The 24,593-nt window shown below is 42.5% G+C and overlaps 2 non-coding genes across 2 annotated transcripts; both read right to left on the bottom strand.

Moving 5' to 3' along the window:
* Positions 1 to 3,628: 3,628 nt before the first annotated feature.
* Trnat-ugu (transfer RNA threonine (anticodon UGU)) lies at positions 3,629 to 3,703 on the bottom strand. Its single transcript has one exon. It is a non-coding gene; the product is annotated as a tRNA-Thr (tRNA).
* A 365-nt stretch (positions 3,704 to 4,068) lies between these two features.
* On the bottom strand, positions 4,069 to 4,143 carry Trnat-ugu (transfer RNA threonine (anticodon UGU)). The gene has a single exon. It is a non-coding gene; the product is annotated as a tRNA-Thr (tRNA).
* Positions 4,144 to 24,593: the final 20,450 nt, after the last annotated feature.

Here is a 24,593-nt window from a genome sequence, read left to right as displayed (position 1 = left end):
CGTTACCATTTTATTTTAAAATCTCAGGTAGAAGCTGAAGCGCCATCGATCCTCTATATAAATAGTATAGGGACAGTACCACTCATTCCTTGTCGTTAATAATCAATGAAACATCTCTTATTTGCTTCAATATTTTCTACATCTCTACAGCTATGTGATTACTCTGCTATTCACAATAAAGTGTCTGGCAGAGGGTTCAATGAACCACCTTCAAGCTGTCTCTCTACCGTTCTACTCTCGGACGCCACGCGGCAAAAACGAGCTCTTAAATTTTTCTGTGCGAGCCCGATTTCTCTTATTTTATCGTGATGATCATTTCTCCCTATGTAGGTGGGTGCCAACAGAATGTTTTCGCAATCGGATGAGAAAACCGGTGATTGAAATTTCATGATAAGATCCCATCACAACGAAAATCGCCTTTGTTTCAATGATTGCCACTCCAATTTCACGTATCATGTCTGTGACACTATCTCCCCTATTTCGCGACAATACAAAACGAGCTGCCCTTCTTTATACTTTTTCGATGTCATCCGTCGGTCCCATCTAATGCGGATCCCACACCGCACAGCAATACTCCACAATAGGGCGGACAAGCGTGGTGTAAGCAGTCTCTTTAGTGGACCTGTTGCACCTTCTAAGTGTTCTGCCAATGAATCGCAGCCTTTGGTTTTCTCTACCCTCAATATTACCTATGTGATCGTTCCAGTTTAGGTTATTTGTAATTATTTTAAACATAGCTGCGTAACAGCAACGGTTCCACGTAATTAGATTTAAAACAACCGACCAGTTGCAAAGGATAAAGTAATCTTTACCTAGGTTTCGATAGGTTTAAACCTATCTTCTTCAGAAGTAAGCAGTATTACATTAACATGGAGTGATACGTCATTGCCATTTTTACAAACATCTCCAAAGCTCCATTAGTCCAAATAAATAGGACTAATGGAGCTTTGGAGATGTTTGTAAAAATGGCAATGACGTATCACTCCATGTTAATGTAACACTGCTGACTTCTGAAGAAGATAGGTTTAAACCTATCGAAACCTAGGTAAAGATTACTTTATCCTTTGCAACTGGTCGGCTGTTTTTAATCTAATTATTTGTAATTGTAATCCCTAAGTATTTAGTTGAATTTTCAGCCTTCAGATTTGTGTGACTTACAGATTTTACATGAACGAAACCAGTGTGTGACAGCACTTTACCTCCATCCCGTCTGAAAATCCCGCCATTAACTGTTGTGTATATATTTGATTTTAAGAAACTGCTGCGTTATAGCGTTTTATCTCCTATTTTACTTGAATAATTTTAATGACGAATTAGGTAATATTCAAGAAAGAGGAAGTGTCGCACTGGAAACAGCTTTAGTGGTTGAAACATCCTTTACTATCTTCGTGACACACGACGTAGCACAACGTACTTGAATATGTCGTTGGGCTTTAAGAAATACTGACAGTGAAAATGAACGAAACAAAGTGTTATGTTTATGCAGCAAAAACCAACCTTATAACTCAATGAATTATTCACTTAGAAGTAAACTGGCTAACGAAAGTAAGAGGGGGGCGGGGTAGAGTTGACTTATTCATTTATTTGTTTGTGCTGGAGTCGACAATAATAATTCCTAACTTGCATGATACTTATTAAGCAGTGCCATAATCACGAAAAAACTTTTAGACGACATCCAATATTACATTTATAGCTAGCACAAAATGTCTCTTATGTGTCTCCTAAAGGAATTCAAAGTTATGTATACGCGTCAACTTTTTTGGGTGTTGCGAATACAGTTTTCCTGTCGAGTTAATCAGTTACTTTAATAACATTATAAGAAAGTAATTTACCGTATAAAACGAATCCATTTATAATGGCACGATTACTGTTTCGATCAGTCGTCAGTTCCAATGAAATGAAATTATGAGAAAAACATAAATAAAACTAATTCCAAATACCAGCTGAGCATCTGTGTTATCCAGACAAGACAGTTAACATGTAATCATATAAGCTAGGCAAAACAGTGGCAGGAATTTTCTTGCACGTAGTTCATACCTCTTATTTATACAGTTGTAATCCAACTGACAGACGGACGTATAAAAGTGGCGTGGTGACTTTTTCATGCTTTTTTTTAAGTATCTGGAAGGCGCTTGTTCTCTATTCAAGTTCGGGATAGAGGCTGTATTTATGTTTACTGTGTGCGTTTTCATTGGTGGTATTTACCTGCAAACGACAAATGATCGAAATTCCAATTGGTGTACAGGCAGCTAGTGACGGCCTTAAGCGGTAAGTACCACATTTAACAATTACATGAAAACTGCGAACCTATTTCTGATCACACTGCCGGCCGTTTTGGCCGAGCGGTTCTAGGCGCGTCAGTCCGGAACCGCGCTGCTGCTACAGTCGCAGGTTCGAATTTTGCCTCGGGCATGGACGTGTGTGCTGCCCTTAGGTTGGTTAGGTTTAAGTAGTTCTAAGTTCTAGGGGACTGATGACCTTCGCTGTTAAGTCCCATAGCGCTCAGAGCCATTTGAACCATTTGAGCCACTTATTTTGAGATAATGTTCAGTAGTTTATCGTAAATAGTAAATAAAATTATTCTTTTATTAATCTCACAAGGGAAACAACAATCCAATAGAAACATGAACGTAGTGGCTTGCCAACAGTCTGGGATGTACACTCTGTGTTGGAGCCATTTAAACCATTTCTTAATCACACTACTTGTGCTTTAGGATGTCGTGAGTCCTTTTACAGCAGATAAACACTGTCGGAAAAGAAAATCGCAAACTCCAAGTAGGAGTTGTGAGACATAAATGAAAGCTGGTAGGCGTGTTTTTATATCTGAAAATGATGTCCATCCAAAGTTCCCGCCGGTCACATAATAGTGGCGATGTTAGTGACATTATGAAGTGCAAAATCAAGTTTGCTTGAAATACACGTTGTAACGGTCGTGAGCGTTAATTAATTTTCAGACTGGACATAGTGAGTCGATGTTACTCAAGAATGGCTTTAAGGCGACAAAGAAACCATCATCAACACCTTGCTGAGTTTGTACGAGGTCGTGTAATACGGTTATGAGAAGCTTGATGTTCTTTCTGTGATACTGCAGAGTGGTACGGCAGAGATGTACCCGCTGTACGTGACTGCTGGCAGCAGCGGTCACGAGAATGTACGGTTGCAAGAAGACCAGGCTCGACGGCCACATGGCAATACCGAGAGGTAAGACCATCGTGTCCGGCGTATTCTCTGGCGTATGTATCTGTAGCAGTAGTCTGAGTAGCAGTTGACACTACAGTGACACAACGAATTGGTACAAATCGCTTGTTTGTAGGACAGCTCCGAGCCGGACGCCCTTTAGCGTGCATTCCACTGACCTCCAAATCACCGTCATTAGTGACTTTGGTGCCGCGAAACGTGAAGTCATTGGAGGGCAGAGTGGAGCTCTGTTGTGTTTTCTGATGAAAGCTGGTTCTGCTTCGGTGCCAGTGATGACCATGTGTTGGATAGAAGGATGATAGCTGAGGGCCTGGAAGCACCATGTCTAGGTGCTAGACACACTGTACCTGTAAATGAAATGATAATTAAATGGACACCGTAGCTGCAAACAGGCGTTGATGTACTTCATTGGGGACATGTTGAAAATGTGGGCCCCGACCGGGACTCGAACCCGGGATCTCCTGCTTACATGGCAGACGCTCTATCCATCTGAGCCACCGTGGGCACAGAGGATAGTGTGTCTGCAGGGACTTATCCCTTGCACGCTCTCCGTGAGATCCACATTCCCAACATGTCCACACCACTACATTCGTAGTGCGCCTAATAGATGTTTGCCCGTCATACTCATTACTCGTGGCAGATTAATCTACCAAGTCCCGTACGAGTTCGGGCATAGCGTGTGCGTTCGCACAAGAAGGTCAATGGCCGGGAAGCCATATTTTAACTATATATGACGGTAGTATCTGTTCCCGAAAGAACAGTTACCGTGGATGACCATGCAGCTTTGCTAGAAATGAAATGATAATAAAATGGACACCCTAGCTGCAAACAGGCGTTGATGTACTTCATTGGGGACATGTTGAAAATGTTGGCCCCGACCGGGACTCGAACCCGGGATCTCCTGCTTACATGGCAGACGCTCTATCCATCTGAGCCACCGTGGGCACAGAGGATAGTGCGTCTGCAGGGACTTACCCCTTGCACGCTCCCCGTGAGATCCACATTCCCAACATGTCCACACCACTACATTCGTAGTGCGCCTAATAGATGTTTGTCCATCATGTCCCCAATGAAGTACATCAACACCTGTTTGCAGCTAGGGTGTCCATTTAATTATCATTTCATTTCTAGCAAAGCTGCATGGTCATCCACGGTAACTGTTCTTTCGGGAACAGATACTACCGTCAAATATACACTGGACCTGTACCTGGAATTATGGTTTGGGTGCGATTTCTTGTGACAGCAGCAGCACTCTCGTCGTTATCCCACGCACCCTGACTGCAAAAGTGTGAGGTGGTCTCATGATTCGACCTGTTGTGCTACCACTCGTGAACAGCAACCAAATGGTTCAAATGGCTCTGAGCACTATGGGACTTAACACGTGAGGTCATTAGTCCCCTAGAACTTAGAGCTACTTAAACCTAACCAACCTAAGGATATCACACACATCCATGCCCGAGACTGGATTCGAACCTGCGACCGTAGTGGTCGCGCGGTATTAGACTGAAGCGTCTAGAACCGCTCGTCCACTGCGGCCGTCTGAACAGCAACCCAGGGGGTGTTTTCACACAGGATAACGCTCGCCCACGTACCGCTGTTGAAACCCCACATGGTCCACAGAGTGTCAACATGTTTCCTTGGCCTTGTCGATGACCAGATCCGTCTCCGATGGAGCACTTATGGGACATCATAGGACGACAATTCCAGCGTCGTCAACAAACAGCATTAACTGTCCCTGTGTTAATCGACCAAGTGTAACAGGCGTGGAAAACTGACATCTGATACCTGTAAAACAGAACGCATGCACGTCAATCAACATTTTGGTGATTACACTGGTTATTGACGTACCAGAATTTCACATTTGCAGTGGCTTATCTCGCGCTTGCAGTGTTGATCACTTACACACGTTACACAGACAAATGTTTCTCGAAATTTCATTACTCTACATTAACTACTTCTTGGTGCTGCGATTTTTTCCGTCATTGCAAAATACACTCCTGGAAATTGAAATAAGAACACCGTGAATTCATTGTCCCAGGAAGGGGAAACTTTATTGACACATTCCTGGGGTCAGATACATCACATGATCACACTGACAGAACCACAGGCACATAGACACAGGCAACAGAGCATGCACAATGTCGGCACTAGTACAGTGTATATCCACCTTTCGCAGCAATGCAGGCTGCTATTCTCCCATGGAGACGATCGTAGAGATGCTGGATGTAGTCCTGAGGAATGGCTTGCCATGCCATTTCCACCTGGCGCCTCAGTTGGACCAGCGTTCGTGCTGGACGTGCAGACCGCGTGAGACGACGCTTCATCCAGTCCCAAACATGCTCAATGGGGGACAGATCCGGAGATCTTGCTGGCCAGGGTAGTTGACTTTCACCTTCTAGAGCACGTTGGGTGGCACGGGATACATGCGGACGTGCATTGTCCTGTTGGAACAGCAAGTTCCCTTGCCGGTCTAGGAATGGTAGAACGATAGGTTCGATGACGGTTTGGATGTACCGTGCACTATTCAGTGTCCCCTCGACGATCACCAGTGGTGTACAGCCAGTGTAGGAGATCGCTCCCCACACCATGATGCCGGGTGTTGGCCCTGTGTGCCTCGGTCGTATGCAGTCCTGATTGTGGCGCTCACCTGCACGGCGCCAAACACGCATACGACCATCATTGGCACCAAGGCAGAAGCGACTCTCATCGCTGAAGACGACACGTCTCCATTCGTCCCTCCATTCACGCCTGTCGCGACACCACTGGAGGCGGGCTGCACGATGTTGGGGCGTGAGCGGAAGACGGCCTAACGGTGTGCGGGACCGTAGCCCAGCTTCATGGAGACGGTTGCGAATGGTCCTCGCCGATACCCCAGGAGCAACAGTGTCCCTAATTTGCTGGGAAGTGGCGGTGCGGTCCCCTACGGCACTGCGTAGGATCCTACGGTCTTGGCGTGCATCCGTGCGTCGCTGCGGTCCGGTCCCAGGTCGACGGGCACGTGCACCTTCCGCCGACCACTGGCGACAACATCGATGTACTGTGGAGACCTCACGCCCCAAGTGTTGAGCAATTCGGCGGTACGTCCACCCGGCCTCCCGCATGCGCACTATACGCCCTCGCTCAAAGTCCGTCAACTGCACATACGGTTCACGTCCACGCTGTCGCGGCATGCTACCAGTGTTAAAGACTGCGATGGAGCTCCGTATGCCACGGCAAACTGGCTGACACTGACGGCGGCGGTGCACAAATGCTGCGCAGCTAGCGCCATTCGACGGCCAACACCGCGGTTCCTGGTGTGTCCGCTGTGCCGTGCGTGTGATCATTGCTTGTACAGCCCTCTCGCAGTGTCCGGAGCAAGTATGGTGGGTCTGACACACCGGTGTCAATGTGTTCTTTTTTCCATTTCCAGGAGTGTATTTCCATATGTGGAGACTTCAACCAAATGCTTCCAAAAGAGAGTTTAGTTGCTTCTATTTCAACAACAAACTCGCTGGAAAGGAACTCAACATTCGGTTTGAAAACACCGTTCTCATTCACAATAAAACTCCGAAGTACTTGGGCATGACGCTGGACAGAACACTATCTTTTGAAGAGCACCTAACAAAGACTGCCGAAGAAGTGAAGACAAGAAACAACATTATTCAAAAGTTCCGTGGTACTACCTGGAGAGCTACGGCCTCCACTCTCCGCACCTCTGCTTTAGCAATTGTATTCTCGGCTGCCGAATACTGTGCTCCGATTTGGCTAAACAGCCCACATGTAAGAAAGGTGGATGTCCAGTTGCATAACACTCTAAGGATGATTTCTGGAGTAATCAAACCCACTCCAACGCAATGGCTCCCAATATTAAGCCACATCCCGCCGCCACACCTGCGACGTACTGACGCCCTTGTACGTGAATACAAAAACATCATGGGAAATCGAATCCTGCCAATCCACCAAGACACTGAGGCTGCAAACACTAATACGAACCCGCCAAAAACAACAGCGAGGACCTGTGTACAAGAAGGTTTTAGTATCACAAACGCATGGTCTGAAAAATGGAACGCATAACATGCCTTGCATCACACAAAAGCCACCTGTTTTTGACCTACCACGCAAAACGTGGTCCACTCTAAATAGGATTCGAACTCGTAATGGCAGATGTGCTTACTCCCTGTATAAATAGGGTAAAATACCATTCCCTCAGTGTGACTATGAAGAAAATAAGACCATCAGCCACGTTGTTGAACAGTTTGTAAGTAGGCTGTTTAGGTTTTAATGTTGGTAACTCTACGTATATGCAAATCACTGACTGTGCTGTGTGAAGGCTGTGGTTGGTTTGCATTGTTGAAATTTGCTATTGTAGTGTTGGGCAGTTGGCAGTCTGTTAACAGCGTGTAGCGTTGCGCAGTTGGAGGTGAGCCGCCAGCAGTGGTGGATGTGGGGAGAGAGATGGCGGAATTTTGAGAGCGGATTATCTGGACGTGTGTCCATCAGAGACAGTAAATTTGTAAGACTGGATGTCATGAACTGATATATATATTATGACTTTTGAACACTATTAAGGTAAATACATTGTTTGTTCTCTATTAAAATCTTTCATTTGCTAACTATGCCTATCAGTAGTTAGTGACTTCAGTAGTTAGAATCTTTTATTTAGCTGGCAGTATTGGTGCTCGCTGTATTGCAGTAGTTTGAGTAACGAAGATTTTTGTGAGGTAAGTGATTTGTGAAAGGTATAGGTTAATGTTGGTCAGGGCCATTATTTTGCACGGATTATTGAAAGTCAGATTGCGTTGCGCTAAAAATATTGTGTGTCAGTTTAGTGTTGATCAGAATAGGTAAAGAGCGAAATGTCTGAGTACGTTCAGTTCTGCTCAGCTGTTTGAAAACCAAATAATGTAAGAGCTTTATCAGCACAGTCATTCACTAAATTTTTCTAAGGAGATGTTTCAAGTGTTCCAGAAGAGCCTATAATGTGAGCCCCGACGACTTCCTGCTCGCAACTCCAGAGTCGGTAGATTATATTAATAGACTTGATGTTTGTTTGTAATCCTTAAACTTTGTTATATTAGTGATGTTTTTTTTGCAGTTATTAACGTTTGTTATATTAGTGATTCGTCTGATTCTGTCTTATGTGTCTGTATTGCCATACGATAAATGAAATAAGTGCCTGGTACAGGATGGCTGTGCCACACGTATAAGTGTGTAGTTTAATTCTCATCGAGACTCAGCTTGCGTGGCACGTGTGGCTTTATGACAAAAAGTTCGCAAGGTGATTCAGTACATACACGTGGGGGAGCCTCGTGAAGTGTAAACAGGACTCGGGGCACTCACGGTTTGAAATATTGTGGCATAGAGTAAGTGTGTCAGAAAGAGAAGCGGAACTTGTAGTGTGTACATAAAGGGCTCGTAAGGGAAGGCAGCTAGTGGTACGGAGAGCGTTCGGTAAGCCCTGCAGGCGACGGTGCTACTGTTTTCCATCACCGGATGTAGAGTGCCCGATGCTTCGTGGAGGCACCATTTCCTGGGGCGATATTCGATACGTGTACGTTTCTCTGTGGTCCCGATAAAAGAACGGAAACTTCGATAAGCGAAGAGCTTTTGCGTCGCAGCGCTACAGACGAGCCGAGAGATTCTTCACTGTCACAGCCAGCAAAACACCACACAGAGAACTGGCTAACGGAAGCAGCAGTTTTCAGCGTTCTCTAGGATGAGTGTTCCCGTGTTTCGTCCCGATCTCGAAACACACCTGTTACTCTTCTTTTACACTGAAATATCCGTGTGAGGCCGTTTGTCATTAATCACAAATGAACTTTTCTCGTTTAATAACTTCATCTATCAGTAATGATACAAATTATTTGTGTAAGTTCAGACAGCCTCGAACTATTAGAAGAATTTCTTGTAGGGGAAACTTCAAACTCTATGGTAAATGACGTGATGTAGCAATACTTATTATACTTATTATACTTAGTGACATCGAGTGGTACTGCAGAAGGTTTAGAGAAATTCTGTCATGAAGGCTATACACAAATATCAGGTTGGCTTAATATTAGGGGAGGTCTTTGAGGTTTAAGATTGAATTTATGTGTATTTTCCAGTGAGAGGTATGTATATCTTCTTCTGTACTAATAATAAAACGTATTTGTCTGTCTGTCTGTCTGAACACGCTAGTCTCCAAAACCTCGAGACGATTTTTCATGTTTTTTCACAGGAAAATTGAACGTAGCTTGGAACATCGTATAGGTTTTGTTTAATCAAAATCGTATCACGGCAAAAAAAGCTGTAGTATTTTAAAGTTTTAGGAGCCTGCTCAGTTTAGTAGTTCGGATGTTTACCTTTAATGACGACTACTTTGGCTTTAAGAAAGAAGAGGCCTCAGAGGGACAGAGTTCCAACGTTGCTGTTGATAATGGAAGCAAGACAAGAAAAATGAAGTCGACCTGGAAAAAAACGCTCAATAATGTCAAACGGTGCAAGATGTTTGATATTCTGAGGAAAATAAGCGTAAGCTATACGGAAAGACAGGTAATATACAATATGTACAAGAGCCAAGGGGAACAAAAGCAGTGGAAAACAAAAAACGAAATGTTCGGATTAAAAAGTGTGTAAGACAGGAATGTGGTCTTTCACTCCTACTGTTCAATCTATGCATCGAAGAAGCAATGACCGAAATAAAGGAATCGTTCAAGACTGGATGTAAAATTCAAAGTGAAAGTATGTCAATGACAAGTTTCACTGATGACTATGATTACTATCCTCAGAGAAAGTGAAGAATCATTATACGGTCTGTCAGTGAAATGAACAGTCTAATCACTACAGAGTATGGACTGAGGTTAAACCGAAGAAAGACTAAGGTGATGAGAAGTACCAGAAGTGAGAACAGCGAGAAACCTAAAATCAGGATTGGTGATCACTAAGCAGATGTTGAGGATTTCTACTACCTACGCAGCGAAATAAACCATAACGGGCGGAGCATGGGGGACAGGAAAAGTAGACTACCACTGGCAAGAAAGTCACTCGCGGCGAAGAGAAATATGCTATTATCAAACATAACACTTAATTTGAGGGAAAACGTGTTGAAAATGTACGTTCAGAGTACGGAATTGTATGGTAGTGAAACATGGACTGTGGGAAGATCGGAACAGAAGAGATTCCCAAGCGTTTGAGATGTGGTGCTACAGAAGAATGACGAAAGTTAGGCAAACTGATAAAGTATGTAACGAGAACTCCGGGGAATTGGCGAGGGATGGAATATATGGAAATCACTGATAGAAGAAGAGTCAGGATGACAGGGCATCTGTTAAGACATGAAGGAATAACTTCCACGCTACTAGAGATACCTGTTGGGAGAAAAAAGTGTAGACGAAAACAGAGACTGAAATACATCGAACATATAATTGAGGATGTAGGTTGCAATTGCTACTCTGATATAAAATGTTTGGCACAGGAAAGAAATTCGTGGGAGCCCGCATCCAACAAGTCTGCAGACTGATGACTCAAAACAAAATAAGGTGACTGACCACTGTCATTTTCCGCAAAGAGGCTTAGCCATCCGGAAATCACACCGTCTGGTGGAGAAGGAGCCACTGGTTGTTGCTGAGAATCTGCCCTCCCCCCTCCATCCGCCATTAGCGAATTCTTCGGTTGGCCGTTGTAATCTACCCCGTCTTTCCTACTTCCATCTATTGTCCACTTTAGTCTTTTATGAAGATTTGTATGGAGCCAAGTTCACAATAAACTTTCAAGTTTGCTTAGCTCGTCATGTAGAGTTGGCTACAGTTTTTCTGATCAAGGGGTCTCATTCTTGAATCTGAAGATGTCACGGTTGGATTATCTAAATAAATTGGGATAATGTTGTTGCAGAATTTTGTTCCTACGTTAATATATTTTCTCACATTTTAGTATATCATACGGTCTTTTGATTTTTCACATTATTAGGTACTAAATCATATTGATCGCTCAAAGCACAACAAAACGTCCGATCACATCCGAGGCATGATTACGACTCTCTCACTCCGCGGAAATAACACTATTCCATAGCGTTTACAATTCTTTTTGACAAATCAGTTTCTGCTAGTTACCGTTACATTATTAATTCCGATTATTATTTCATTAATTAATCCAGAAATAAACATAGCAACCAGTACAGTATTGCGTAATTAATTGGTGTGGCGATTGCACACTCTAACCTTGTATACCAGTAATACAACCGGTTTGTAGTTGCAACACTTCTTTATTGACTACACATACACATGAATTCATCAGCAGTAATAATCAATTAACAAAATTTGCATATCAAGGCCCTATCCACAATTAGTACTTACAATATTAACCGTCACACTTGTGACAACGGCCCCTTTACGTGCCGGTAACAACAACCAAAATAATAGATGAAATAGATAACCAAATGTTTACAGTGTCGGCTATCGCCTTTCTCACACAGTTTTACAAATACTGAAAAGGTAAAATTAATTTGGTGGTATCTGACCTGAAGGTTACTTTTAATTGTTATGTTTACACTTAGCATTCTACTACACTCAACGTCCGGAAGATTCAAGACTTTATGCAAGCTTAAGACAAAACGTCACTTTGATGAACATGTAATGGACGCGAGCAAACGCTAATCTAATAAGATTTCACAAACACACGACCCAAAGGGTGAACTTATACTCAACTTTGGGCAGTAGGAAATCTTCTGCCTCAAACAAGCCTCTCGTTGAATGGAATAGAGAAATCGCGCGTTAACGGGGTCCGGACGGCCCTGGGTTCAAATCCTGAGATTTCCGTCACACTGCAAGCTCGCGGGGCGAGGTTTGCTCGCGTCGACCACTGTGCACGTTTCTGAAAATAGGAAAACATGAGCGGCAGACACACCGTGGTATATACAAGTTACACAAATAAATATATATATATATATATATATATATATATATATAATATAAACATATTACAAGTTAACCAACGAACAGAATTGAGGAGCTTAGTTTCCTTTGATAACACAAAAAAAAATTCTAGATACTACGTGAAAAGATGTCAGTCCACACCCAATGACTTAAGGTCCACCTTACAAGATAATCTGTCTTTGCTGAATGGCTGACACCACATAAATCAAACGTGCAGTACTAACGTGACAATCAACCTTCAGATAGGTATCTGAAATTTCAATAGAAAACTAACGTTACTTCAATAGGTCGCTAATGCAATAAGCACGGCCCCTATGGCCACAGACCAAAATACACACGGCCTCTATCCGACCCCGCGGTGGTCTAGCGGTTCTGGCGCTGCAGTCCGGAACCGCGGGACTGCTACGGTCGCAGGTTCGAATCCTGCCTCGGGCATGGGTGTGTGTGATGTCCTTAGGTTAGTTAGGTTTAAGTAGTTCTAAGTTCTAGGGGAGTTATGACCTAAGATGTTGAGTCCCATAGTGCTCAGAGCCATTTGAACCATTTGAATCTCTATCCGACCGTAAAACATAATGTGACCTATATTTGTCATGGCCACTTGCCTTCCATGCATACAATAAATTATTAAGAAACAACAACTACCGCTAATTCATAAAACCAGAAAATTCTAAATCTATAACTAAATTAAGACATGACGTTCAAGTGAACCAGCTACCTTCAGCGTCCCATTAAGCACCAAATCCAAACTTATAAATGCGAGGCGCTATTTCTAGCCACTTTAGTAACATAATTTCATGGCCGTTCCAGAACTCGCCTCGCCACCACTGCAGTGAATGTTTTACTGGCCAATTGCACGAGCAACTGCAACAGTAAACAGTCCTAAGTACACAATAATATTCACTATATATAGAAGGAGGATCCCATCACGAAAGCTTCGCGATTAATTTTTGTCTTCTTCGTGTGAAATTCACACGCCATCCATCCACATAGATCTCGAGGTATTAACAAATCCTGGTCGCCACTGACCAGTCGTGTCAATACAATACTTTCCGGTCGCGGCCCATGCTTATCCGTTGCTCCAACTCAACCGGTTCTCATGGCATACGGCCGTATCTCGTGACTTGGTTTTGCCAACTCCCCAGAATGACAACATCGAAAGCACGTCACGGCACAGACTAACTTGGCTCATGCGCGGACCCACTCTCCTCGACTTGCGCACGCGCCCCACCATAAATAGCCTGCCTCAAAGACACAAAGAGAACAAGGCACAGGGACAACGATCAAAGATGGAAGTAAGAATCGATATCGCCTGGCGCCAGAAGCCCATCGTCTCATTAATACTAGAAAATTTTAAGTATGCCAGTAGTTCGTAATTTCAAATGTTTGTAAAAATGTAATTTTAACTGTACACCAGAACTAGTACTTATCGATTATAACACCGAAACTAAAACGTTTTATAAAGTAATCTATTTTCATAAATTTTAGCTAATATTGACCTGTCCAAAATCCGAAAAATAATATGGTATCGACAACTATAGTTGAGGAAAAGTAATGCTAGGGGAGGATGTTCCGATACACTGTACATACGGGCAGTTAAGATCTTAACGACACGCCTTGACTGGGCTCTCACCAGCGTGTCGGTGAATGATGGCTACAGCAAAAATAGCCCTTGCAGACGTGCTGAACGGCGCACCACAGACTTCGAGGTCACTTGCGCTCAGTCTCCTGGAAAACTCACCGCAAATAAATGCAAGATGGATGTCTACCATCTCGGGCTTCACAGGAGTCTTTCTGTTCCACCAATTCTCTGCACAGCCTGCTACACCTTGTAGGGTTGCATCACACGTTTTCCCATCATGAGACCAGCTAGGTTCTGACCAAGCGGTCACAGAAGCCATTCTTGCTTCGGCCGTAATGCCGACAGCCCAATCTCGTTGATGAAAACGCAGAAAGAAGACGCTTGGCTGCCTGTCCTCTAGACGAAGCTAGTCATTGACTGAACTTCGGTTCTGGTCCCCTGATGTCAAGAAGCGAATGCAAGGAGATATCAAGGCGCAGATAAGACTTTTGGACTTGAATTCACCTCCCCGTGTTCGTGTGTCTGTACTTGTGAACCATGAACGTTTGTCGAATCTCGGTTGCAGAGCGGTCAGGGGATACATTTAACAGGGTATAGGGTGTAACGAAGTCTCAGATTTGTGTTTCTTTTCTTGTTGAGATAGACAGTATAAGTTAGAAAATATGACTAATATAAATATGACCCATAAATGAAGGTCATTTAATATCAAACACTGGAGACGTGCAGTCTTGCACAAATTCTGTCGTATGGTTGTTGCCGTACCCGTTTGTGTTTGCTAGTTTCTCTAGAATAATCAAGGTTCCAAAATATGTATTTCTTTTGCGTGATGTGTATTTTAGTTTTTCTGTCCATATTTTTATATTTTCATATGAATGAATGAGAACAGTTTTTAATATTCCTTCCAAGTTAATTAAGGTGTGAATCGATTTCTAAATCGTGATTGTGCATGTGATTATATGACACAAAATTCGAGCTGTGCAATTAGTGAACGAATGGAACGTATTTCTTAATTTTAATAACAAAAAATGGTATGAATCTGGAAGTCAGAGTAGCCATCGTGAAGGCATATGAAGTAGTGACACTGGAATGCAAACATTCTAGATTGTAAAGTGTCGAAGATCGACTGTGAGGTAAAACAACGACTGTTGAAAGTTCCTTTAGAAGAGTGAATGATATGTACAAGATAGTTCCTCTTTTTATAAACGGGAATAAAGGATTTAGATTACATACCATCACTATGTAGGAAAGAGTTGTGTTGTCTCTGGAGTTAAACGAGTGAGATCTCGTTACACGAATGACGCTTCGGCAAGAACTGCTTTCCGATTTTCCACAAACGTTCCCCGTCGCTTCTGGTATGGAGGCCTTATAAAAGAATTTCATAGTGATGTCCCATCATTGTCTACCTAAGTGTGACACCACTTGCACAATTTTACCCCAGTTTGGAGGTGATGAAACTATGGTTGGATTGACAAATTTCATAAATGAATAGGTGTATTCGTTTCTCTAAAATTTGATTTCATGATGTAGCAGAGGGCTCATTTGTGACTTCACGGGTTTACGTACCTGCATGTGAAACCAGTGTCTTACATCCTGACATGACTGGAGCAATCATTACGCACCCAACAGCGATTATGTATGTCAGGGGGACAACTTGTTGAGATGATTGGCGCTCGTGTCCTATCCATTCCTGGCGGTAGTGCCAAACATATCCAATACTCAATGAACTTGTCTAGATGTTACACCTTCTGTTTCCTTTTTTTTTTTCTATATTTTATTAATCGCACTAATGTATGCATCCTTTTTGTGTCTGTACTCACAAAGAGTATTTCAGTTGGGGTAAATCAGGACAAATACTGTCAACTGAACAAATAGTTACTGTGGTGTCACCGCCAGACACCACACTTGCTAGGTGGTAGCTTTTAAATCGGCCGCGGTCCGTTAGTATACGTCGGACCCGCGTGTCGCCACTGTCGGTGATTGCAGACCGAGCGCCGCCACACGGCAGGTCTAGAGACACGTCCTAGCACTCGCCCCAGTTGTACAGACGACTTGCTAGCGAAGCTACACTGACAAATACGCTCTCATTTGCCGAGACGATAGTTAGCATAGCCTTCAGCTACGTCATTTGCTACGACCTAGCAAGGCGCCATTTATCCTTTGCTAAGTATTTGATGAAGCATGAACCATCTGACCGATGTACACCAATTATGGAATAAAGTTAAGTATTACTTCAACTACGTACTTTATTTGCTACTATAATTCCTGTTAACTGTTCCAGACCTCACGCCAGTCTGCGTGAGCTTGCACGCGTGCATTTCGGCCTCCTCTAGTAACACGGTGTTGGCTCTTTTGCCAACACTACAGTTACATTGTTACAGTTTTAAATCATTAATGGTTTTGTATGAACCGCCACTCAGAACTCACTTACAAGAGGCTTGTCTTGTCTTAATGCAATCCGTTGCACGACAAATTCAGTTACGTATCAAAGTTAATGAAGAGCGATCTGTCTCTCCGACGGTCCAGCGGGAACAGATCACAAAAACGACTGAATTGTCCACTAGCATCTTGCCAAGTAATGCTTTATGTCTAATGTGCAATTGAAATTATGTATGAATTTGATTATATTTACGTTGTTCTCAACTAATATGAACATCAATCAATAACTTTATAACTGATCTCCTGCTACCAGTGGTCTGGTCAAATCATTAGTACTACACGTAGATGGGAGAGGCAGCTTCATCGTCGTTATGTCGCTGTTCAGGGTTCCACTATTAATCAACTACTACATCCCCACCTCTCTTTCTGCCAAAGTTAGCATCTTGTTCTGTAATCATAAGCAACATTATTCTTCTTCAGAAGGTTTCTTCACAACAAATTGCATTCTATTTTGAAACCGTATTTAACATACCTATTGCAAAGTTGACTGCACCAGTATTCAGTTATAATTTAGATGTGCTGGAATGTTAAGCAAAGTGGATACGTTACGCCTGATTAACATTCCATATGTTACTATATAATTACGATATGTAACTTTTCCCAGTTGTTAATGTTCAAGGATTTTAAGACGTGCGGTAAAATTTTTTTAACATTAGTGTGTAAAAATTTCAAGACTTTGTTTCTTCCATTTTAAGTCCTTGTGTGCAGATAGAATTAGCTATTCTGTAATACATAATGTGAGCTACAGGACACTTATGGCAGAGTTTCGCTGTATTTCGAAATAAAATTAGCTGCTAGCATAAAAAGTACTATCTGAAGAGTGTAGAAGACAATTGTGTGGGAGGTACATAATAGGCGCGAGGCACAGTAGACAATCACATGCAGATGTTGTAAGTTAACGTTCTCGATTTACATCAATTACACTTTCGGCAGTACTAAAATAACAATAAGTGGAATTCCAATTGAAATCGGATAAACATAGTGGTTAATACTGAAAATTTTACTACCTTTAAAGATAATGCTCTCCTACAGCTCTCCTAGGTGTTGGCTGCATATAGATCTCCAAATTGTAAAATACTGGGTGTCATATTTTTTCTTAATTACAAGGTTGTGTATAGCAAAAATATGTCATTTAAGCTATCAATGACACTACCGATGAAAGTAAAGAGTAGCGTCTATGTGAAAATAGAAGATAAAATTTAAGTTACTTAAAACTAAAGTAATGCAAAATTTGAATTTACCGAATCAGTCGGCACTGTCAGTTGGCTTGGGTTTCTTGACAGTATCACTGGGAAATTCCTTCAGAGTTTACGAGTAATACACACTTGACTCAAGTATAAAAGCACAGGCTTCGTGTGGTAATGTCTGCGGTCATACAAGTCAAAGCTGCAAGATCCGCACAAGATGACTTCGTGACAATGTTTCATGAACGAAAATGAAATCAAAATACATTCTAGGACAAAGAAAAGGACGCACTGGGAATGAGTCATCCACATGGGACGGAAATCGGTAGATGTGCTGTAAATGTACAGGCAAACAAATGTTTATAATTTCAGAAGACACTGTGGTGATTTTTTATAGGTAAAGAGCTTTACAAATTTAGCTAGTTAACAACCTGGTGGTCCAACTCTGGCCCTTGCAAGAGCAGTTATTCGGCTTGGCACTGATTGATATTGTTGGATGTCTCCTGAGTGATATCGTGGCGCGTTATATCGTCAAAATCTCGAGTTGGTAAGAGTGCCCTCCCCAGGCTGCTCCAAGCGTTCTCAACCTGGGAGAGATCTGGCGATCTTGCTGGCCGAGGCAAAGTTTGGAAGGCACGAAGATAAGGAGCGGAGACTGACCCCGTGTGCTGGCAGGAATTATCTTGGTGACATGTTTGCCCAGGAAGGACTACCATTAAGCACAACAAAACGGAGTGTGGATAACCGACGTACAGTTGTGCCGTAAAAGTGCCGCGGATTACAACTAAAAAGAATGGCTCCCAGATCACCAATCTTAGTTATTGGGCCACATGGGGTACAGGGGGGAGGGAGGGCGAGTCGACAGTGAGGTTGGTATACTACCGTTGCCTGGGCCGTTTCCATATAGGACTTCGGTGGTCGTCGGGGTCAGTTCGAAACGGGACTCGTAAGTGGAATTAATTATACTCCAGTATAAGAGATGCCAGACCGAAGATAAGTGTGGAGGCGGGCCGAACAGCGGTGCCATACCAGTGTGATTGTCGCCCTCCATACGGTCAGGCAACCAGGTGACGATCTGGGGCGCCATTTTTTTCATAGCTGGACTCCTTTGGTTATTATCCGCGTAGCCCTCAAAGTAAAGCGGTACGTATACGAAATTCTACGCCTTGTTTTGTTGCTCTTCATGACAAACCATCCCCAACTTACATTTCAGCAGGACAATGCACGTCTGACACGGTGAGAATTTTTAGTACTGCTTTTTTTTCCCCAAAAGCTGCCTTGGCCAGAACAGTCGTACAATCTCTCTCCACTTAACATGTGGAGCATTATGGACAGGGCCTTCCAACCATCTAGCGATGTTAAGATCTAACGCTCCAATTGGACAGATTTTGGCACGATACTCCTCAGAAGGACATCGAAAAACAATCAGTCAGTGCCTAGGCGGGATAACTGATGGCTTGCAGAAAAGCCAATGGTGGACCAAAGCGGTATTGTCTTACTTTGTTTGTGAAACTCTTTCTCTTTTAATAATCCATCTAGTTTTTTTGGAATTGTAATCTTTGTTTCCTGTAAATGTACCTCACATCTACCGATTTCCATCCCATTCGGAAAACTCCTTCGTGGAGCGTCCTTTTTTTTTCTTTGAGTGTAATTATGCTCGTGACTTGTAAGAAAGAGCAAATGTGTAGTGTGAAACAGAGATAGTAAATAGCCTCTAACGGTTTTCATTATCTACGCTGTTAGATTTATTATTGATCTTCACCTAAAAATAGTATGGTTGCTTCTTTCTGTAGATCACTTCCATACATAGTTTTAAGGGTTAATTGTATGTCATTACAGTCACTGTCTCAGGCTTATACTTAGTACCTGACAGTGACAATCACACACCTTTAATTTATGCTTAGTTCCACCTTTTAGCGGGTACATCACGGAAATTAGTTGAAAACTTGTGCAGTTAAAAACACAAACCTAGTATCTCATAATTTTCGTCTTTTACAAAGACGGAAAATTTCCGGGACAGTTTTTCGAAGTCGAATTTTCTACGTCCTAGCCTGAGGAAGTTCATCAGGCGCAGTTCTCTGCCGGTGAGATTCAGTGAACACGATCACGTCGGTTGGCCTGGACTGTATCTCGTATGCACCGTGTCTCGCTTTTCATCCAATATCCTTCCTCTGTGCACACGTTTTCCAAACGTAATTCCAATACGAGAGCGCGCCTTTCTTCTTTTTCTAATCAGCTGCGCAGCTTCCGAGCAGCCAGTAAGCAGACGAGATTCCGCTGCCGCCGCCTTTGTCGGCGCGGCCAACCGTGCACCGCGGGCAGATCGCTTTCAGACTCTTTAAGGGGCTGCTGGCCCCGCGCCGACCGAGAAGAAGAGAGGGCAATATCGAATGGTTGCCGCACCAGCGGTCTGTAATTTCTGGCAGCTTTTCGGCTGTGGGGAACAGCTGACTGTAAAACACAGCTTTCAGATCACGTTACATGCAGGACGCTCTGTGGTAGAACTCTCCGACATGGACTCAGGTTGCGCTATTTTGTGATCACCTAAAAGAGTAGCTGTTTATTTCAGTCTGTGGAGGAACCAGTTCAATTACAGCTTCCTCTCAACATGGCTCATGTATGTGAAGGACTATACAGGCGGTAGAACAAAAAAAAAAAGGCTCTGAGCACTATGGGACTCAACTGCTGTGGTCATAAGTCCCCTAGAACTTAGAACTACTTAAACCTAACTAACCTAAGGACAGCACACAACACCCAGCCATCACGAGGCAGAGAAAATCCCTGACCCCGCCGGGAATCGAACCCGGGAACCCGGGCGTGGGAAGCGAGAACGCTACCGCACGACCACGAGATGCGGGCGGGCGGTAGAACAATAACCGAAACTGACGTAGATTATAATGTCTGATACACGAAGCAAAAAATATCGTAGTGAAGAGGGGTCTGGCTACCAGTCGTTTACGAAATAACTGGGCAACCGTGGTTACAAGATGACAGTTACGAATGCACTGTTAATTTTAAAGTCCACTCTTGGTCAGGTCGTTGCACAACCTAGACTATTAGCTCGGCTCGTTTTAACGTCGTGGTGGTCTCTCGTACACCAGCTTTAGCCCTTGTGTTTACTGAAGAAATGGCCTTTCGATAATTATAATTTAGTGGACAGGTTAGGGAAATAACTTAAAACCGGTAAAGTCTAGGGGATTAACAGTGTTGTCGAAATAGGATAGTTATCTTTGTTGTTGTATGTTCAGCCTTCTGATTGATGGAAATACTTTGCTGTACAGCTACACGATTGATGACAAACAGCTGGAGACAGCGTCTGCCGTAAAATATCTAGGCGTATCTATCCAGAGCGACTTTAAGTGGAATGACCATATAAAACAGATAGTGGAAAAAGCAGACATCAAGCTCAGATTCATAGAAAAATCGTATGGAAATATAGCTCATCCACGAAAGAAGTGGCCTATAAGGCGCATGTTCGCCCGATTCTTGAGTATTGTCCATCTATCTGGGACTCCTATCAGATAGGACTGATATAGGAGATAGAGAAGATCCAACGAGCAGCGGCGCGTTTCGTCACGGGATAGTTTAGCTGGCGAGAGACTGTTATTGAGATGCTAAACAAATTCCACGGGCAGAAGTTACAAGAGAGGCGTTGTACATCACGGAGAGATTTACTATTGAAATTTCGTGACAGCACTTTTCAGTAGGTGTCGGACAACATATTGCTTCCCCTCACATACATCTTGCGTATTGAACAGGAGGAGAAAGTTCGAGAAATTAGAGCCAATACAGAGGCTTACCGACAATCATACTGTCCACGCACTATTAGGGAGTGGAACAGGGTTGGAGGGATCAGATCGTTGTACCGAAAGTACCCTCCGCCACACACCATTAGGTGGCCTGTGGAGTATGATGTAGATGGCCTGAAAGACTTGGACTGTTCACTTGCGTAATTAAGTGAAACACGTGAAGCCGTCCTTCTGATCTTATTTTATTTAGTGCAACCAGTCTCGGTGCCTCAATATACCATGTCCAGACCTTAACTGACGCTGATCGGGTGAAGTCCAATCCTATACAAGAACCCACTGAAGGCTAACTTCTATGAACAGCACTACAACGCTGTAACAGTATTCTGCGGAAGACTGTTCATAGATGTTGGCCACTGATGGGATCGTGAATAGAATTGGAGTCCACTTTCTCAACGTTAGTAAAGGCCCAATGATGGCATGCTGAGTTGCCGAAACTTGTTTCAGTATAATAAAATAACATGTAAACGACGGCTTCAGGTGTTTCAGTTTATTAAATAATTATCTTTTAATCAACCAAATGTTTATTGAAATAATTCATAAATGGTTCAAATGGCTCTGAGCACTATGGGATTTAACATCTGAGGTCATCAGTCCGCTATAACTTCGAACTATTTAAACCTAACTAACTTAAGGACATCACACACATCCACGCCCGTGGCAGGATTAGAACCTTCGACCGCAGCGGACCCGCTGTTCCAGACTGAAGCGCCTAGAAACGCTCGACCACATCGGCCGACCAATAATTTATACGTCTGCGAATACGGGCCATACACAATTGTGGATTCAAATGAGAATAAAGATAACTAAACTTTAATGCAGTGCAGCAAAGTAGGGTTAAAGGAACACATGCGTGTGAAGTTAGTTTAACAGCCTATTAATAAAGAAATACAAAAGCAAATTAAGAGGCAAAAAGAATAGTGTCTCACAACTAAACACGTCATAAAACAGGAGTGCATTATCCTAAATATAAGAAAACGACGAAGCAAATCCATCACACGCGAGTCTCCCAATTAACTGCAAGAAAATAGTTAAAGTACCCTGCTGCCTCATGTCCCACACGTGAAGTTGAAGTTCGCAAGGGCGTTCAAACTGAATCGCTGAACACCATCGAATATTCCAACGAAAGGTTTAAGTGTGAGCATGTGCTCGCCAAAACTATCAAGTAGAACGATTGGCACACGAAAGAAAGCTCTCTTAAGTAACGTGTATACTTCGCTGTCCAGACTGTTTAGACTGCCGCCAAACAAAGGTGCCAATACAGTAGCGTTCTAGAAAGACGGAAGGCTCCAAGGACAAAAGACTAAAGACCAAAGACAGTGCGTGCACGCACTGCTGCTAGCCATTAAACACCTACCGTGAAGTTATACGCTGCTGAATCCGTATTAAATATTGAAACAATCACCACCATTCAAAACTAAGGCTATCTGCACATATACGCATAATATTAGAACAATCCCCCAACTATTGCTATCGTTTCGGTAGCTCTTATTACGAAAATAATGCAGTATTACATTAGTTAAAAGCAAAATTCCGGTTCGGCAATTAAAGAAAGATTTATACTAAAAAAAAAATTATACACACTGTAATCTTAAAGAAAGGGGGTCCTGCCCCGTAGAAAAATTTCCTCTTATACAAATGTTTTTCTTTTTGTTATTCGTACTTCCATTGTGATTTAATAAAGTTTTTTAATGGAAATTTACGTAAATAATGCTTTAATGTATGTCTTAACAGTTACCTGTAGGCAGCAACAATCTGAGATGATCGGATAAGGTACTAGGTAATATGCACTCTACTGGTACTACGTGTGGGCTAGCTGAACGCAGTCCTCACTTGATATTAATACAGTTGCATTTCCTTTATAGAATGGAGAACGCCAGTGTACGTAGACTCACGATGTCTTCACAGTGCCATGCACTCGTCACCAGAGTGATTACTTCGTTGTGAACGGTGCTTCCCTTTGACCGAAAAAAATTTGAAGTTGCTACGTGACCTGTCCTTGGAAAATGCTTAAATTTTTTCGGCCACTGCAAAAACTGTGCCCATAGCAGCCCCTCATCAGTGCCACAGAAAAAGCCGTGCAGCCCCTTTCCTGTGTTTTCGCGGATGAAACAAGACAGGGGGCTCGTTGGGCGATTGCCGACTCCCTCCCACAACGAAATAACACCTCCAGTCCAGAGAGAGCGGCACTGTGAAGACTACGTAAGGATGCGGTCACGAGTGTTCTCCATACTAGTAAAGGAACTGCTACATTTTCATTATGATGTGCGTTATACAATCGCTCAAACTGACACAGTATTTGTCTGTACATAAATCTACCATTAGATTTACTGATTGTGTGATTGTAAAATGGAAGTCAGTCTCTAAAAATGACACAGCTAAGCACATTGCGAGCCTCGCGTGGTTCAAAATTAAAACTTTTTTCACAATGTCGTGAGTAGTAATAATAACAGTCCACATTATTACTTAACACATGATAACTCTTTTACATTGAAAACAGTTTCTATGAATATTTATTTTTTTGGATGTACCATTCAAGTGTCTCCTAAATTTTTTTAAACTCACTTGCACTGTTTAACACTTGCAGAACTCTCCATTATTTCTGCAGTAAAACTCATCATTAGAACGATATTTACATAATGATAATACTAGGTATCATCCCGCTGTTATACTAACAATATCTTCAACATCTTCTTTTTCAAGTAGTAGACCTATAGCCTGCTACGTCTTCACAAAACTCACTTTTTCTTTGTTCTTCCTTTATCTCTCTTTCCCCACATGTCTCTGGTCTATTTGTCCCAATTCTTTCCATGAGCTCCTTCCATTTTAGTACCCCTCTTTCTATTCTTTCAGTCACGCAGAATATATTTAACCATTTTCTTATTTCAAAATTCTTTACTTGATGTCTAAGAATATACCCTTTCACTTTCCTTAAAAATTTCATTTCATCTGACTGCATCTTATTTGGTCTTTCGTAGTTATTTTTCATGTTTCACTTCCGTATGTGAGAACAGGTGTTGCCATTACTTTGTCGAATGTCATATTTGCATCTTGGTTTTGGCTTTATTGGTCTATGTCCCGTGTGTAGTGTCACATATATTTTGGAATTTTCTTAGCCTATTGGAGATTTCATTGTCTTATTCATAACTGCCATCCTAATAGCTGAAAGTGAGATGACTGTTCAGATGGCTTTCCATTTAGAATCATTTTAGAGCTGCATGATTCTCTTTTTCTAAAATCATTTTTTCCACCAGTTCGAGGGCGTCTGCTATTCTTTTCAGTCTGGTATCATTTATCAGTGCTTGTAATTTGTAGTCAGTGGTCAACAGACCTACTTCTCTGTAGTTTTCACAAGTATTTGTAGTTAATTTTTACAGCTTCATATTACTTATTACGACTCTCGTATCATCTTCCATCTCCAATATTCATTTAATAAGTGCTTCAGTCCAGTTCTAATATTAAAGGAGCGCAATTAATAAGCTCTGAATTTATATTATCTGGT

Source organism: Schistocerca cancellata, chromosome 7 (genome assembly GCF_023864275.1).
Source record: "Schistocerca cancellata isolate TAMUIC-IGC-003103 chromosome 7, iqSchCanc2.1, whole genome shotgun sequence".
In the NCBI taxonomy this organism is placed as follows: domain Eukaryota; kingdom Metazoa; phylum Arthropoda; class Insecta; order Orthoptera; family Acrididae; genus Schistocerca; species Schistocerca cancellata.
Note: the sequence above shows the minus strand (reverse complement) of the source record. Positions and strands in the feature narration are given on the sequence as shown.